Source organism: Lepisma saccharinum, chromosome 20, assembly GCF_977018435.1.
Source record: "Lepisma saccharinum chromosome 20, izLepSacc3.1, whole genome shotgun sequence".
NCBI lineage: Eukaryota > Metazoa > Arthropoda > Insecta > Zygentoma > Lepismatidae > Lepisma > Lepisma saccharinum.
Window position 1 is genome coordinate 5295042 of NC_139248.1, and position 15417 is coordinate 5310458.

The window sequence follows — 15417 nt, forward strand, 5'->3', positions numbered from 1 at the left end:
TAGTTGATGATGGAAGAGAAGAGAAATGTTGTTGTAAATAGGATTCTTTTCAGTTCGTTAGGAACCAATATAGTTGAAAATGTCACTTTCCTTTCATGAAAGCCTTGAAAATTAATTTTAACGCAATTTAGATTGTATACGTAGTCTATGTAAACTACAACCCAATGTAATCTACGCGTAGATTACGTGTAGACAACACATGTAGACGTAAACTTATAGTCTACGGCACATCACTGGTGCTGAATGATTTGCAGTTTAAGTTTAGGACGAGGACACGATTGTTTGTTGTTTGACGACAAAAGAATCTCCGCGGCATTAAAAGATATCGCCGTGATAAGAAACATGCTTATTATTTGAACGAGACGTGCTTTAACTCGGTGGGGGGAGGGCGTGGGGGGCGTACATTGAACCAAACATTGAAGGACACTACCGTGCAAAACCACCGCCCGGGCTGAAGAAACCGACGAGAAAAGAACAGGAGAAGGGGGAGGCTTATTCTTTGTTGAAGGCGCATATTTACTGTTCCGTGCAAAGAAAGGGTGATTATCTTGAATCCTGGTTTAGTGAAGTGATTCATAAATTGAAACCAGAGTAATAGCAGCAGACAATGCACCTGATTGTTACCAATAACAAATCATGCTTTTTTTTCTGGTATAACTTGAATTGCGTGTGTGTAACAGTAACAGATGTATTGCGAACGAAGCAACCAAGTTTTTCATAAATGTATTTCTTTCTAAACCAAAAACAATAATTTGTCATTAAATTGAGGGGCCTATCGTTGTTTACTTTTATCTTTGTTTATTTTTCTTTTTGCGTGCTCGAAATATACACCATGCTCTCATATTTAGAAGTTATTTCGCATTTATATTAAGTAATGACACATTTATTAAATAATCTATGCGTAGAAAGCACTTCTAAAATTTTATGTTTCAGGAGACAAAAAGAAGCAAAAAAAAAAAAAACATTCTGCTTGACATGCATGCGGGTTTTGATGTGTTGTGCGGTTGGCAATACTGTGGATTTTCTCAGTGTCTACCATGTAAGCAGCTCGGCGGTTGAGGCAAGACTGGCACGGAAGATTCTGAGCTCAGTTCTCGCGCGGATTGATACATAAAACCTGCTGCAAACTTAGCTTGACGCTTGGCTTAGTCACACTACTTAGTATTGATACTTTTCTGTTCATCTTGTGTAAAACAAGTTGAGAATGTTACGATGTTTCTCTGGTTTTCTTGCACTGCGTTCATAAAAACCAAATTTCTTTAAGAAGACTCGAAGGGTGAAAAATGATAACTGTTTCGACAATCCCAATGTAGTTTCTTATCGCAGAAATTCCTAAAATTTCAGGAAATTGCAGACATTAGGTCTGCAGTTCCATCTGGTGTGTAGAATTACGTAATTTCCTTCCCATCCATATCTCGTCCTATAAGTCACGAATTTAGGAAAATAAAATAAGTCCGAAGAATTTTTTATAAACAAGTGGATAGAACAGGTAATCTAGTAATTTTACTGAACCAAAGGGGGGGGGGTTGGACCCGTTGAACCCCCCCTAAATACGCCCATATATAGAATCATTTTCGCTCGCTCGTACTCGTATTACCATGGAGATGATGACTATGATAACTTAAGTTTTAATTTCACTGGGTCTTTCACCTCACGATCCATATTTGAGGATTCACTACAACATACAAATGATGGTTATGCGTGTACTACTGGTCTTCGGGTGTATGCCGCTCGTTTTGCACGTTCGAGCGAAGAAACTCTCAATTCCGTACGCTATCTAGCGTCGCCCGTGCGAACTATTTGGCGCTCGAGCGAAATCTTCTCGTTCCAGCACTCTACAATCCACCCAAAGAAACCTATTCACTCTCTGTGACTTACTGATTTGACTTTTACCTTTGCTGTGAATTTTAGAACTGCCGAAATAGAAGGAAGTGACATCACATTGTTTGACTAGTGATTGCGGAACTGTGACCCTTAAATCACCGCCTCAACTGACTTTCGCTCTTGCCCATTTAAGTTCCGAGCACTGGCGTACGCAGAAGTTGGCCTGATGGGGCTACAACCCCCTGCAAAACTTTAGAAAAAAGTAACATTTTCGAATAAACGCAGTGAAGAACTCAGAAAAAAACGCAGTGTATGGTTAGTAGTCCAATAAAGCCGATTCCACGCCATCCTTGGTACAAGCAGTGTTGCCAACTCATTTTTGCAACTTATGTTTTTGCATTTTTCTTATTTCTTCACGTCCTTTTACTGGTTAAGCCAACATATAGGGATAAAACACTAGTGTTATCCTTGTTACAATTTCATTCTCGGTACGAGCAGTGTTGCCAACTTATTTTTTGCATTTTTTTTAAAAAAAAATCTTATGTCCTTTTACGGGTTAAGCTACCCTACAAAGTGGACAAGAAATAGCGGTTCTAGATCTGGAAGTGACGCGCACCTTATGGGTGCAAATTCCCCTTAAAATAACCCCCGACTGTCATTTTTGAGAGTGAAAAGTTCTAAATAAATTAAATATCTTATTGTGTATGCCGCTCCCATAGAAAGCAGCTATGTACAGTCACGGACTCTTCTGGGTTGCAATGATCCCATTACGATAACTGGATTTTCATAGCAAATTTTCAATGGCAACTTCTAACATCGCCGTAGGGTTAGGCAACACTCCTTGCAGGGAAGCGGGTATTTCAAGATTGAGATGTACCATTCTATGCCGGTGACTGTACCGAAGACAGTACAACCTATTCTTTTTTATGCATACATAATGATGACATAACATAACTTTTATGAAGAAGAAAATATTGTCAATGATAAAAACCTACTTACATGTTTTGTTCGTGTTTGAATACTGTCAATATTCTCCAATAAACAATAAATAGAACTGGACCTGGATGAAAATGCAATCCTTCAACTTCACGACATAATCTACCCTGTTATTGGAACAGATTTACTTTACCATCTTCTTTGATTAGCTGCTACACCATAACCCATGCGCCAGGAATCTTGTTAGAGCTAACACTGTAAGAGACAAAAAGCAAGCCACATATGCAAATCAAGCGATTACCTGTTTTTTGTTGTACACACCAGGACTTCCCTTGCTTACGTCGATCGAATTTTTACGACTGGACTTCGGATTTACAAACGCATTCAGGTGACATCTTTACGACAGGCGTACGCCGGTTGAGATTCTTCATTTGGTTTTTTCCCCGCCTCTTTATCTCTGTCCTGCTTGTTTCCGTTCAGAAGTGTCCTTCTGTATTTAATAAAACCAACAAATTTATCTCGTAAACTGCAGACCCGCACGTTGTAATTGGCCGGAATGGAGAGATAACAAGTCTACATGGAGGTCCGCGCTAGAGCAAGGCGGTTACATACAGGTGAATCAATACGGCAATTTATGTTCGAGAACTTTCGTTTATGACGTAATTAGAGGCAGGTTTTCAATTAGCAAAGAAATAACAGCTCTGGTGTGGCATTTAAATGCAGACTTCAAGTGATGTATGTCATTATATTAATGCACTTATGTAACAATATATTGCACTGCAAAAAGTTTTGAAAATTTTTATATAAGAAGCAACAATGATAACTGTGTAGTTAAGGGAAGTATATCTAAAATTTCTACAAAATCACAGCGTGCTCATATTATGCTCTTAAAATTTGATTTCATCACAGAATTTTTTAACTCTGAAGAAGCCAATGTTAATGATTTCGCGCATTCCTGCGTTCTCGTAGTTGATATATATTTTATTGCTCTTGTAAAAAGGAACTGTACCTCCGTCTCTTGCAGAGAAATATCAAATATTTCTTTCTTTACATGAGCGCTGATATGGCCGGTGGCCACCCACCTTCGTGAGGAATTTGGGGAGCTAGGAATGAGTAGAGTAATCCGGTCATCGGAACCTAAAACCACGACTGGAGGTTCGTCGTGCTAACCACACGTCACCCGTAACTGCTGGATGATCGGCCACCTCTGCTGAGGCATATGGGAGTGAATTCAATTGAAGGATAAAAAATTCAGAGAATTCGATGCCACCAATTGAATGGAACGAGCCGAACTCCGTAACAGAGTAGTTAGCACGACAGAGGTCTCGGGTTCCAATCCATCCTCGGCATGGGTGTTATTTGTGAGTGTTCTTTCATCAATTTCATTATAGCATTAGCATCACTCCCCATTTTCGCGATTAACCAAAAGTGGCAGAAAGTCAAATCCACTTTGTGCATAGATAGGGTAACCGAGACTCTAACTACGGTTTCAAGTGCGATCCGACCCACTATGTAGTTCCGCCGGAGATCAAACGAAGGACCCCTTAATTACAAGGCGCCAGCGTTACAACTACGCTATCGGAGAGGTTCAGTGTAATCCGAGTCAATTGTTGATTAAAAATAATGGTACTGTTACGTAGGATGAATGGTGAGAATATCGGAGTATATCACGTAAAGCGGTTCTAGTTTGGCTCTTTTGTTATTGAAAGTTGATGAAGCACTATGAATCACTGAGATGGTTAAACTATTCTATTATTGTAAAATATACCCATGTGCACACTAAAAAATCTGGTTAATATGAAACTTGCTGAATATTTTAACACTTCTAAATTGCACCACCATAATTTACTGTTGAAACTGCGTCACCTGTCGTTCAATTTCCAAACTAAAAACAACACTTTAAAGAGGGTACTTCTCAGTCACTACATGAAACACGACCGGGTGATAAATATGGCACTTAAGGATGCAGCTGGCCGTCAAAAACCTGGAGAACAGCCTCTGATATTAATTGCTAATAATTGGTTCTGGATCATTGATCCCCGAATGGCATTGATTACGTCCCACACAGGATACAGAAGCCGTGAAAGTTGGAAGGAGTGGGGGGCAATGAATTCTCATTGGCGTGCTGCTGGGGGCCTTCCAGCGAGGCAGTCCAATCCTGTTCCAATCTGAGGCCTCTGTTGTAAACCCGAAGCCACGGGCAAAGGCTCTCTTCCAAGGAATCAGGCCAGAGGGGAAGGGGGAAGGTTTGGAGGTGTTCGGCCCCCGCTTGTGATGTAGAAGAGCTCTACTTGATTCGTCCATTGCAGTGCAAAACTTCAGGATACTGGCCTGGTAAGTTATTTGACATTTCTTTCATTACCTTTTCGTTTCAATTTTACTAATTTATTAAGACATTTATTGCGTGTTATCAAATTATCAAACTAAACGTGAGAATATGGATATAATTACTATAAAATATGAAGTTATTATTAAATCAATACGCACTGCCATCTATACTTATTCGGAGTAAATAAAAATCATTTCCCATCTTTGTGGGGAATTTCGCTAAAACCCGTTTGAATATGATCATGTCGGTGTGCGAATTACCATTTTGACGATATGCCACCCATTGTTGGATACAAGAGTAAGTTGTTATTGCAGAAATACTAATGCCTTGGCCAGTAGGAGGGAGGGCGGTAATAACACCGCTCCATCAAAATACCTCGAAAAGGAGTAGAGTCACCCTTATTGACCTTCCCCAATATTACGAGTACTACATTCTCAGTTAACAATTCTAATAATAAATGGACGCAAGCGTAGGCGTCGCCAGAAATTTTTGCAGAGGAGGGGGTTGGGAAAATGATAAAAGTTGAATAGTAGATAAATAATGAGTATTTTTACCACGGTTATAAATGCTATTATACAATAATAAATATAATAAACTAACAAAAATAAATTGTATTCGAAATAATAATAATAATTATTATTATTATATAAATGGGGAGACTCGATTCACCAAAGGAATGAATACCTGCACAACTATTTTCCATTATTTATTTTGCATTTTATGCAGTTAGTATCTGAATGCATTTTGATATTAACCATTGCACGTCTCGTTAAAGAAAAGGCTTTAAATGTTAGGGGAATGTTTTATGTAAAGTGTGTTGTGTGACCTCTAACCTACAACTGTAATTATTAGAACTTTGAAAACTGTGAAACAGTTTGTTCTTTGGATGAAATGGTAGAATATAACATTGTTCTTGTATTTTTCATTCAATGTTTTCGATCCAATGAATTTTTACTTTGATTATTGTGTTCGAATATTAACTTAATGAATTTTCTTTCTGTTCTTAACAATAAAAGTAACAAACATTCGGTTTTTTTGTATCTTTAAATGAACGATGTCAATTTCCAGAGGGGAGGGGGTCCACCGACCCGCCCTACCTCCCCTACCGACGCCCATGGACGCAAGTGATATAGACAAATACATCTTGTAAGTTTTTCTTCGAAATGAGTAGATAGAATTATTTCGTTTTTCATGTGATGTAGACGTCTCCTCTAAACAATAACTAAAATTTACTAATTACAAGCAGTTAGTAACTAAAGTGAGGGGTCATTTGAATATAATTTAAGTAATTAGGCGAAACGGGACTACACGGTTTGATGGAAGGCCCCCCCTTTTTTTCTGAGAAATGGAAATCGTTAAAAGGAAATTTGCAAATCTTCGAAGAAACAAAACGTCAGTGGAGGCCTCTGCCCTCTGGTTCTCCCTAGCTACTGACCTCCTTGTTTATATCCTAATTCGTGTTTACAGTTTGGCTCAAGACTGTGCTGAGGGAGGGGTGGGAGACTCCAAATCCTCCGAAGTAATTTTCAACAATCATGACTCGGATTTTATGTAATTACAGTTTTTCCTTTATATGTATCCGAACAAAAATGACAAATGTCAGCGAAGTACATTGTTAGGATAAATATACATGAATTTCACGTAACATACTTTGAGGTAAGTTTCGATATTTTCTTCTTAGAGTATATATTTTTGTACATAAACAGGGTGTCTACTCACCGGGAATTCTGCGTGAATTTTTCTCCGTGGACGTGAAAAATTGCAGCTTTAATCTAAATCCCATTGAATTTATGCATATTTATAAATGCCCTGAGGCAAGTTTTTCGTAGTTTAGCTTGTGTTTTTATCGAGGAAGGAAAAGAAAGCCACGTGAAAAATAAAACAGAATTCTGTCAATCCGTTTACTTTGTCAGTGTCACTTGCAGAACAATCTATGGACGGATTTCTTACTTTTTACAGGAGAAAGTACTTACGGAAATCAGTTTCTGTAGCGTTGTGGAAGTTCGTGAATGTAGTTTTGATCCATTTTAATGCGAATGCATGTTGTTTTCTGCGAAAATCTCTGTCCGACACGCTGTTTCTGCTGCCGCCATTTGCTTTCTGCACGAGCGTACAATGTTCCGTGTGTTAGATGACGTAAACTCCGTAGTCAGTGTTTCAAACTCGCCGTGTTTTCACTATAACATGACCTGTCGAGTATTTTTAATTCTTTTTTTTAATTTTTTTTTTTAACTATGCTTGCCTGAATCAGGGAAAAATGCTCCCGGGAAAAATGAGCTCTCGCAATAAAAGTGGGAAAAATGCGCCCAGCACACATGACCTTCACCAACTAATCCATTGAAGGGTTGGAATTCCCGGTTAACTAACTCTCTTCATTTATTTGCTTCTATCGCACACTAGCTTTCCAATGACTCAGTAGTCATTACCAACCCATCTCTGGCACAAGTCAGGTGTGTGTGTTGTGTTTCTGTTTGTGATGGCTGATTTGACATTCACCGAGACGAACAGAGGCAAGCCGTGTGCTCTGTTCAATGGATTTCAATATCGAGTTAAGAAGAAGACGGACGAGAAAACTACTTGGCTTTGTGTTAAAGAGAAGAAAGAGAAATGTAGAGGACAGTTAGTTACGAAAGGAAAAGAAATCATCAGCTCAACAGATCACAAGTGCAAACCGGACGTCGCCAAAACAGAAGTCCGAATTAAGCGAGTGGCAGCTAAGAAGCGAGCAAGAGAAGTTGACGAATCTATGTCTAAATGTAAATAAAAACTTTAATCAAATAAAATAAAAATTACAAAAGTAAAATAAAAATAAAAATATATGACAAAGGACCTTCTAAACACGCCAGAAAAGAGAATATTTTTACTGTACTTTTAAAAAAATTATCTTTCCTGACAGTTCCAAGCCTGTGTTAAGTGTGAGGGGAAGCTGCGTAAAGGTTGTTTTAATCAACATATTATCATATTGGTGAAGGTCGGGTGTGCTGGGCGCATTTTTCCCACTTTTCATTCTGGTTACTCTTGGGAGGGCGCATTTTTCCCACTTTTATTGCGAGAGCGCACTTTTCCCGACACCGCTTGCCTAACCTAACCTAACATTACGGAAAATGGTTTGTGGGGTTAACGTGAATGGTTTTTGGGGCTAACGTCAATGGTTTGTGGGGCTCGCGTCAATGGTTTGTGAGGCTAACGTCAATGGTTTGCTAGGTATTAGCATAATTTCAAATCCGGGCACGAAAGTAGGTATTTTTCAGTGAACAAGATTGCAACACTGCATAAATCGACAAGACACTCTCACAATGCGCGATGAACCAATACGCTATCGCCATAATGTGTGTTACAGAATCGAAATAACGAGTAACAGTAAGTACTCGTAAATGTAAGAAATAGGCATTATTTTCGTTAGAAATTCATTATTTCACCTAAAGAAATGTTCCGCAATGCAGAATAGTACGTTAGTAAAAAAGTGCGAAATAAATTATTTATAGGTGTCACCCCTATAGTAAAGTAGTACCCAATCTAACTGACAGACGCAACATTATTGCAAGGTAAGATATCTTGAAGTTGATTAGGTAAACTTGAGTTTGAAATTCTTATACAATTAACATTTTTTCGTAGATTAATATATCCCGTAACATTTGTGACTTCTTTTCTGTAGATGTATTTCGAGTCTGAATATGCAAAACTTCAAATGTAAACTCTGTCCCTTAAATTAAATAATACTGTTTAATTGAATTGAATTAAAAATTTTGGATACATTTGTAATTACACAGGCCCTTTATATTGACAATATATTTCTCTGCGTGGGTGGTGAGAGGCGATAATACGTAAGGTTGAAGTAGAGGAATCATCTGCTTGTACCCTTTAATTTTTGGAAAGTTCGCCTTGAAAACCGGGAATTATACTTGAATTTTATCACGGTCCTAGAGTGGCCATCCTGATAAATTGGTGTATTCGCGCCATTTCTCTACATTTCATTGAGAAATAGTGATATATATTTAAGTGACACAAATTCAGAATAATCTTTCCGTACAAATTCGGTAATAATTCTGTCATTGTGTTACACCCGTCACCTCGTTTGCTCTTCACCTAGCTTGGAACAACGAAAAACAACCGTGCTTCAATACTGCGATATTTCGCAAGGAATTTTTGCTTATTCCGGGAGCAGTGCCTGTAGGTATATACTCTATTGCGGCAATCTGTGGAGCAAGGCTGCGCATACCGGTAGAGAAGAGGAGAAAGCGAGTGGGCGGAACGAAGCAGTGAGCGGTAATGAAAATGGCTGGTAGCTGCAGCGAGGAACTGAATCACATGATTGTTACACAAAGATTGCGTTCAGTGGGTGAATCGGGTCAGCTATTAATTAGAATTGATGACTATACCCTGTTCCAGGTATCTCTGGAGCAAGGCCGCACATATCTGCAGAGAAGGGGGGTTGAGTGGGCAGAGTGAAGCAGTATACGCTGCTAGGAAGGCTGGTAACTGCAGTGGTTTTCCCCTCCACGCAATCCTGTTCCTTCTCACGTGTTCATTGGTGGAGCCGTCTCGCGTCACTACTTGCGCAGAGTCTTGTTTTCATTCGTCTGCTCTAGACATAGTTGCGACAGTATGTAGTTATATACCAAAGAGAACGCCAACTGATGAACGATTTTTTTTTTCATATGATAGGGAGGTGTCATTTGGAGCGCTTCATGCAATTAGACCCATAGTTATTTTAATATTTGTAAATGATGTTCCCCTCAAAATACAACAAGCGTCTTGATGTACGCAAATAACATAAAGTTGTACCACTAGATTAGGTCAGTAGACGAATGCATAAAACTGGAAGCTGATTTGAGAAACTTTGCCGACTGGTGCAAACAAAACCAATGGTCATAAACGTACATACGATTACTATCCTTGCATTGGAAGTTCTCATAATTTCATCTGTATATATACTCACTGTTCCGCAATTTCAGTACAGCAAGGCCAACAGTGCTGGCCCACAGTATTTCAGTTTTTGTGCTGTTGGCAGTTGACAAAATGCTTAATTTTTATTTTACTTGATTTTTTCCGTAATCATTTTCTACCATCTCAAAGCAATGAACTTTGTAGTCCTCCCGGTAAGTTCGTTTTCGAGATGACAACCCTTAGCACCATCTTGTGCCGACTTGATAAAACATCTGTGCATTTCGCCCAACACTCCTGATCCAGGGGAAGCAAGAAATAAAAATGGGAGTCTGTGACCTTGAACCATCCAATAACAGGCCAGCTTCTATGTTCGATGCCTTTACTCCCAATCAGGACGGGCTGAAATGGAATCGCTGCTGTAGCAGCATACTTTAAAGGTTAAACGATTTCTTGTACCAATGTCATTGTCAACGTTAAGGCAGATCAGCGTAGAATTTTTATTAAAATTATAATTTAAAGCTTTGGACCACAGTAGAGACGCAAAAACTATGATTTTTGACAGAACTATAATATATTATCATATATGAGCTTGATCGCTTGAAAAGTCCATTGCAAACATTGAAACCAAAGGGAATTTTTTATCAGGAAATGACATGAGTTTGCAATGACAAAGAAATACTACTTTCGACATTCAAATAGCCACTTATTAAAGATCGTACAAAGGCAGAAAGGCCATAAGCATAGTATTATTATTATTATCATCATCGTCAGTGATGAAGTCCTCGGATGACGTCACCGAACACGAGATTGCTTTCCAGTCCACCGTTGAGATCACCTTGACGTCATCACGAAAATGGTTGGTTGGTTTATTTGACTCAGTTTACTTAGCTCTTCTGTTACTTTGGCTAATCGAGAAGATGAGGATGAGCACGATATTATGATTTTGGTGAAGGGACATTCAGAAAGAACGCCCATTCACAGGCTTGGACTCGAACCCGAAACCACTGGCGTCGTACCACGCTGTGCTAACCGCTCCGCCACGATGGTCAAACAGTTCCTTTATGAGTCATACATACGCGATAAAGAAACGCGTAGTGAGAATTTTTATTATTAGGAAATATTTAGTTTTATGAAATAACAAAGCGAAAGTGTAAATTCAACAATGATCTCGCAAGAAAATATCCAAGTTTTAAAGGATGGAAGAAACGAATATGAGGTAAAGCTTTAAGGTGGCTGCCACTTTCCTCTGCTGTTAATAGACTTACGTAAACGCGAAACTATTGAGAATATCTAGATAACAGTGAAAGCAAACTAGTCGAACATTCACGTCAGTGCTCTAGAAGAAATTCTAAGCTAATGCAATTTTTCGGATTTTGGAATATCACAACGGTTTTACGAATGGGGAGGAAAATTTGAAAAAAAATCGCAGTGACAGCTCGAAAGGTCCATTTGAACCTTAGAGAATAGATTAGCAGATTTCTTTATTTAGTTAAAGGTAAGACTATATTACTGGAAAAGATCATTTGAGAATTTTTGCGGTGTCCTCTTTGTTATGACTTTTGTTTTTGCCTTTTTCGCCACGCTCTGTCCTTTTCTTTTAATTTAATGTATGTTTCTGGTCACCCTACCCATGAAGGACACCAACACAAACCCCACGGAAGATTATACACATAGAAAACTAAATGCATCATACCGATTGATGCACCAAAACGCGTCGATTGATGCACTAAAGTGTGTTTTATGGCATCTGCGAAGAATCAGATTCATATTTGATGCATTTTTGTATGTCGTAAAAGAAACACCAAAGTGCATCATGTGATGCAAGTGAGGATTTCTTTCAGTCGACATGGAATATAATGCATCATTTGATGCATTTTTATGCACCTTCCTGCATTTTTCTCGATGATCCACTTAGACGTTTCATCTGAGCTAAATAAAATCTGTAGCTCAGACGAAACGTTTAAGTGCATCATTGAAAAATATATTGGAAGGTGCATCAAAACTCATCAAATTATACATTATAATGCATCGCGACTGAAAGAAATCCTCGCTTGCATCAGGTGATGCACTTTCGTGTTTCTTTTACGACATACAGAAATGCACTAAAATGCATCAAATGTGAATCTGATTCTTCGCAGATGCCATAGAACACACTTTAGTGCATCAATCGACGCGTTCTGGTGCATCAATCTGTATGATGCATTTAGTTCTCTGTGTGACTGGCTATTGCCCCAGACGTCAGAGTCTTGCCACGTTCTATTTGACATGAGACAGCTTAGCTCAGGGTAGAAACAAAAGATACCTAGGGCTATTTGGATTGAGTAATAACGTTTATACTTGAAACAAAACACAAGGTTTACCCACTATGGAAGGTCTAAACCGAAAATATATTCTGGAAAAGCATCTGTACAATTTATATGCTGAATAGTATCTTTTTTATTATACAATCTCCTTTAACTGTTAATAAGTTTATCTTTCCTTCTACGTTGTAATGATTCGATAGGTTATGCTGCTTCTTCTCACATCCCACAGAGTTCTACTTTAGGATTTTTTACAATTCTGAAAGGCTTCTTCTTTCAATCAATCATTGGAAAATTCTTCTTCTATTGTGAAAGGGTTCTTCTTCTTCTTTCAATCAGTACTTAGAAACTACTTCTTATAATGTTGAAAGGCTTCTTCATCTTTCAATCAATCATTGAAAACTTCTTGTTATAATCAATCATTGGAAACTTCTTCTTTCAATCAATATTTGGGAACTTCTTCTTCTATTGTGAAAGGCTTCTTCTTCTTTCAATAAATGATTAGAAACTTCGTCTTATAATGTTGCAAGGCTTCTTCTTCTTTCAACCAATCATTGGAAACTTCTTCTTATAATGTTGAAAGGCTTCTTCTTCTTTCAAACAATCGTTGGAAATTATTCTTCTTAATTTCTATTTACAATTAATCATTTGAAATTTCTTCTTTCTATTTACAATCAATCGTTGGAAAATTTCTGTTATGGGCATATAACTTGCAATCATGTCATCTTTATATTATCTCCTAAAGATGAGTCTCTTTTCTTTAGCATAACGACCTAGTCAAAACTATACGCGAAAAGAAAATTTAGGGGCGTCTAATCTTAGAACTAGCCTCGCCTCCTAGGCCAAACCAAAGGAATATTCCACGGATCGCTAACATGAAGCGCTTACACTGGCCCAGTGCTACTAACAGAAAGCGCAACCGGAAAGTGCTTCGGGGCGACAATTTTCTCCTTGTCAGAGGTAAGTAAAACGATTCTGATTCACAAATCAGAAAAGGACACATTTTTATAATCGTTTCCTCGGTTATCAACTTTCCTCAATTTAATTCATTTACAATCTGTCTATTCTTTAAGATACATAATTTTGTATTATTCATTCATTTGTTTCCTAGGTACTACTTTACTATACCGGAGACACCTATCAATGATTTATTTTGCAATTTTTTACATTGCTAACATACTATTCTGCATTGCGGAACATTTCTTTAGGTGAAATAATGAATTTCTAACGAAAATAATGTGTATTTCTTACATTAACGAGTACTTACTGTTATTCCTTATTTCCCACAAACCATCCACGGGTAGCCCCAAAAACCATTGACGTTAGCCCAAAAATTCACGATAGCCCCACAAACCATCACGGGGATGAGGTATGCCTACTAGGTTAGGTTCCATTAGCACTCCTTTCGTTTAATTTAGCATATACGGACAACTTCGGAATTACAAATTCCACGGCATCTTCCACACCCGGCAACAACTTCACGACGCATCCTCGACATGTCATCTTGTAGCAGCAGCAATAGCGCGTCGGAAATAGATTTTCTTAGAAAACCACATGCATTCGCATTAAAATGGATCAATACTACATTCCCGAACATCAACAAAGCTACAGAAAATGCTTTGCGTAAGTACTTTCTCCTGTAAATTTGAAGAAATCCGTCTCTGGTGTAGTAAAGTGTTACCGTTTCCTAATTATTATTATATATACAATCACCTTTCTTCTCTTCTTATCTCTACAATCTATTTCCGCCTTCGTACTGCAGCGCGCTGACATCTATTGTCGGTCCCCCGAACTACTTCATCTGCCGACTTGATTGTGTTTGTTGTTCTGGCACGTAACATAGTGTTGCTGATGGTATTTTCCCATGTTTCTCTGGAAAGCGAACGAAAGCAAGTCTCTGCGCAAGTAGTGACGCGAGACGGCTCCACCAATGATCACGTGAGAGGGAACGAGATTGCGTGGAGGGGGAAAGCGTCTACGGTTACCAGCCTTCCCAGCAGCGTGTACTGCTTCGCTCTGCCCACCCGATTTCCTCCCCTTCTCTGGCGCTATGCGTTGCCTTGCTCCACAGGTAATGAGACAGGGTATAATGGACAAGTTTAAATAAAAAATAATGTATCCACGTACTTGATTCAATAGATATAAATTGTGTTGTGTAACTCAATCGCATAGAAAGACACTGCCTGCGTACTTAAACTTTCTTATTAATAAAATGACTTAACAAGTTCGATATATTTACATATATATATTTCTTGCCAAGATTTGCAAATTATGTTTTCTAGTTTTTCTGCAATTAATCTTGCGACGAAGTAAATACTCATTTTTCATAATGACGTCAGATAAAGACTCGAATCAAGGATATCTGGTTTCGGGTGCACGCGATGAAAATTTAATATGATTCAGACTGAACAAGGGATATTTACCACTTCACTTGTGTATTTTAGGTAGAAAGGGAGTACAGAGGTACTCATCCATAACTAGTGCTAGGAAGTTGATGAAAAGTTATATTTTTTCTCAGCCTTGAAGACAGTACTAAACCTGATATAAGTCCTTTTTATTCAGTTAGAACCAGAAAACATTGTTCATATTTTGCATTTTTTTCTTGTAATTTTCAGCCTTTTTTTGGCATTTAGGTAATTTTGTTATTTTTCAAAGGAGTGAAACAGTGAGATAGATAATTATTTTGAGCCCGCTACTCTTTATTGTATTTGTGAGTGAAGTTCTAAAGATATGCAAAAGAAGAACAGCAAGAATAAAAGTGGGTAATTGGAATATGAGACCTATACAATGCCAAGCATTAGTACCGTGCGTTCATTTCGATCTTCAGCCAAGAGATCGGGAGAAGCGTGGCGGGCGACGCTGACGGAGATGCCGACATTTGCGGCCTGTAATGTCCGCTTATTTTTATGGACATATTTATATAAATATTGCAAAACGAGCACTAACCTGTGTTATAACACGTAAAAGTTCTTCTGTAATTCATCCAAATTCTGCCCTTATATACACAAAAATACGATTTAGAAACGATGTTAAGACCCACAGATAATAAAACATTTTAATCATAGTTTTGACCAGTAACGTCCTGCTTAAGTTTATATCCTTGAAAGAGTTTTGTGTCGATGGGGATCGTTTGGAGGTTTC

General features: G+C 38.3%; 1 long non-coding RNA gene across 1 annotated transcript in view; it reads left to right on the forward strand.

Annotated features, from left to right (window-relative positions):
• Nucleotides 1-5001: 5001 nt before the first annotated feature.
• Nucleotides 5002-15417, forward strand: part of LOC146003287 (uncharacterized) — a 64559-nt gene continuing 54143 nt past the window's right edge. The window contains exon 1 of the long non-coding RNA XR_014443815.1: nt 5002-5094. This is a non-coding gene — a long non-coding RNA (uncharacterized LOC146003287). The remainder of the gene's footprint in view (nt 5095-15417) is intronic.